A 4,259-nucleotide genomic window follows, 5' to 3' on the forward strand; every position below is an offset into this window, starting at 1 on the left:
TACGAGGAACTATAGAAGTTGTGTAAAGCAGGTTTGATCTTCCCTGTTCAACATACAGAATGGTGCTCATCAGTTGTGATCAGGAAGAAGAAGAATAATCAAATCCGTCTTTGTGTAGATTTTATAGAGTTGAATAAGCAGATTGTTAAAGATTACTACCCGTTGCCATTTATTGACCAAATTTTGGATCAACTAGTGGGTAGGGAAATCTATTTGTTTATGGAATGCTTTGCAGGGTATAACCAAATGGCGATTGCTGAGCAAGACAAGCTAAAAATGATATTTATTATAGTCTTTGGTACCTTTGCGTACCATGTGATGGCCTTTGGGTTGTGTAATGCACCTGGTTCATGGCAAAGAACAATCGACAAGACCTTTTGTGGCATCTCCCCAGAGGAACTGAAAGTATTCATTGACAATCTGGGGGTAGCCACCGTAAGGGATAGATAGTTGATCATTTTGAGCAAGTGTTTTGAGTGTTGCAGATAATTTTGCATAGCTCTTAACCCATGAAAGTGCATCTTCAGAGTCCCTTATGGGCTCTTGTTAGGCCATGTGGTCAGTTCCGTAGGGATTACAACTGATTCTGAAAAGATCAAGGTCAAGGTTGCCATGAGTCTGCCACGTACTCTAAAGGAAGGGCATAGCTTTCTGTCATGAGTAGGGTATTATTAGAGGTTTATGAATGCCTTGGCAGAAAGAACATTGTCGCTGACAAACCTATTGTCCTTTAACTGTCAGTTTACATGGAGTGATGCTTGCAAAGTATATTTTGACGATGTGAAGCAGGAGCTTGCCAAAGCACCTGTTTTAAAAGCCCAAAAAGGGTCGAAATATTCTATATATTTTCAGCAGCAACCATGTATAGTATCAGGTGCTCTCTAGCTCAAATTTGGGAGGAAAAGTGGTATCATCTGATAGCTTTTGCTAGTCAGAAGTTGGGCATATCGGAAATTAACTACACCTATATGGAGAAGTTGTGCCTTGCGATGGTATTTGCGACCAAAAAGTTCACGCACTACATTCTTTATGAGAGAGTGATTTTTTATACGAAGGCGGAAGGGCTTCGATTGTTGTTGAATAAGTTACAGTCGCCTGACCGTTTAGCAAAGTGGTTAATCACTTTGCAGGAATTTAATTATGAGATTAAGAGCAAGCTGCCGAATCTTCAGGGCATTGTAGAGTGTCTTGTGGTTTTTGGAGAGCCAAAAGAGGTTATGGTTGAAGGAAGTGACATGGAAACTTTGTTCAAGATTGATATGGTATCTATTCCCTCCTGGTATGTTGCTATAACACACTATCTTTCTATGGGAAAGACTGGAGTTACTTTATCAAAATTGGAGAAGAGGAAAATTAAACGGCAAGCATTAAAATTTGCCTTGGTTGTTGGAGGCACATTATATTGCCAGGGTATTGATGATATTTATCACTGATGTGTGATGCCTGACGAGGTTCCCTTTATTTTGGAAGCGTGCCATGACTCAGCTTATGGAGGGCACTTTGCTGGGCAGTTAACGGCACAAAAAGCTTTAAGATCTGGATATTGGTGGCCGTCCATCTTCCAGGATTCATTTGACTATGTCAAGAGATGTGATACATGTCAAAGACATGACAATAGAGAGAATAGGAAACGTCCACGTACGCCTATCATGGCTATCCTTCCATTTGAGGTGGGGCATTGACTTTGTGGGACCGATTACCCCATCGTCTACTACTCAAAAGAGATATATTATAATAGCAACTGATTACTTTACAAAGTGGTCAAAAACACGGGCAACGAGACAAGACAATGCAAAAGAGATTGCCAGTTTCCTACTTGAGCAAATCTGTAATATTCCCGCTCGAAATATTATCAAACTTGAGTCCCTGCACGCTGCGTAAACCTTGTGCAAGGTTATCTTCTGCATTGCAATTGCCGGCAGTTTAATCCATAACCCACACGTGCAAAAACGGGACCTCCGCATTGGCAAATCGAGCCCGAGGGGTTAAAATCCGCATAACCGTAGGGAAACACCCTCTTGGGAGGGGAAAATGAATAATATTAATGCAATTTTTTTTATGTTTATCCCTTTCCCCCAGCCGATGCATGGCTGGAGGAGAGGGAGTGTGGAGAGGGATGGGATAGGTGGAGTTGTGGGCTGCATGAGGAGGGGGGGAAGCCATGCAGAGCCCATGTGGTGGAGCTTCTCTCCCCACCTCTTGGGCTATAAAACACCCCCCTTAGCCTTGGGAGGGAAGGAAGGAAAAAGAAGGCTGCGTGGAGAGAGAGAGGGAATCTGCCGTCAACGCTGTGACGTGGGGTGAGAAGGAGGACTGTCACGCTGCCGGTTGAGAAGCGCCGCCCGCGACGCTGTTGTTGCCACCATTCCATTTTGCCTACCATCGTCCATGTCACCCTTCCCTCTTTGTCGTCATTTCCCATCCTCTCCATCATTATAATCGCATGTCATCATATTCCCCCCCCCCCCCCCCCCCATCATCTCCTTTGGCCCACGTGCTTCTAGGGAAGCAGAAGCTTCCTAGAAGCTTTGGAAGCTTCTAAAAAAAACAAGCTTAAGGCCTTGTGCACACGGGTTCCACCCCGGTGTTAAAAAACCTTCCCTTAAAGCCCAATTCCCATAAGCTTTTTCAAAAAGCTCCATTCCTGCATGTTCTCGTAAAGCCCCAATCCCATAAGTTTTTTCCCACAAGGCCTCCCATAAGCCCAAATCCCACAAGCCCGGTATTCTCAAGGATCCGCACTTCAGAAGGGATCTCTTGCGTACGAGGGAGAAGGGCAAGATTTTGAGGCCGCTTACCAAGGTGGAGGAAATTCACCAATCGCGTAAGGGTAAAGGCAAACCAGAAGTCCATAATCACGCCTACGATGGCCTCCAAGAAGTCGCAAGGTGCGCCTGCGGGAGGTTCTTCTCCTAACATTCACCTAGACATCTCCTCGAGCCCACAAACCCAGGTTTTTTACTATTTTGATTCCACGCAAAAGTAATGCATTAAGCACGATAACTTCATGGATTAGGAAGCACCTATGCATGTTCAAATTCACCTAGCCTAGCTAAATGCAATTGGGAAAATTGGTGTTTTCAATGTGATGAATGCAAATTGTCTATCCATCTTACGGCCTTAATAGTATGTTGCCTTGTCATGCATTTCAAAGTGATGAGCCTAGAACACCTATTGCCTATCATTATAAGGTTGAAATTATGAAAGCGCACCTTTGAATAGACATGGAAAGATTAGGCATACGTTGCATTTTTAGGCAATATCTTCATTATAATGATTCATTAGGGAAAGGTCGTTAACACCCATAGGAAATAGCAAAGCATGGAAATGATTCTATGAGCTTGCATGGAATAGGTTAACTCTAGCTTTAATTGGCATGAATTTCATTAAACTACATTGTAACTAGGAAAGGATTGCATGTTGCACATTCATCGTGTTCAAAAATTCATTCATCAAGAGTTGTATTTAGGGAAAGGTTGCGTGGTTTATTAAAGCATGAAATTCTAAAGCTTAGAAAAAGAGGTGCAGGCATGATTCTTGAATGTAAAACCTAGTACGTCCTATGTAAGTTATCCTTCAATTTATCATGCGTTTTGATTTTAACAAGAAAGGTTAGGGTTATTGCGAATCTAGTGGTACGTAGAAGCAATGAATCGCATGTTTATGTGAATTGTGACATGTTGCAACTAGTTTTCTCCTTTAGATCAAGTTAACATCTCTAGGAATGGTTCGTCCTTGTCGCTAGACAAGTAGATCGAATTATCTAAATCACCTAACCTACAAGGGATTCATAGAGGCATGGTTTAATCGATACGATAAATACCCCAACTGCTAACTAGGGTTTAGCACGCTAAGGATTTGGCCTAGTTTGCACTTGTTGCCAAGTCAAAACCCTCATACCCAAAGGTCCTACCCACATTCACATAATTCTGGGTCAATTGGATGCTCATGCAAGTAAGGATCTAGGGTTTCGATCTTAAAGATCACTTGTTCAAATGCTAAAACTCGGATTGAGTTGGAATTCCTAGGACTGGACGTTGTTGGCCTAGTGCAATTAGGATTGGGTTGGGTAAGAAGGCACCCTAAACCTTACTTCTTGTCCAATCATAATTCCTTGACCATAAAACACCGTTCAATGGGTGAAATGATCCCTTGGAATAGATGCGACACTTGTGCAACAAGTAGCAATGTCGCATGGTCTTGTGGTTTGATCACAAGAGAGTTTTGCCATTCCTTGGAATGAGGTTGGCAGGTTCTTG

Source organism: Lygodium microphyllum, chromosome 11, assembly GCF_053477565.2.
Source record: "Lygodium microphyllum isolate KBCC chromosome 11, Lygodium_microphyllum_v1.1.10, whole genome shotgun sequence".
Taxonomy (NCBI): Eukaryota; Viridiplantae; Streptophyta; class Polypodiopsida; order Schizaeales; family Lygodiaceae; genus Lygodium; species Lygodium microphyllum.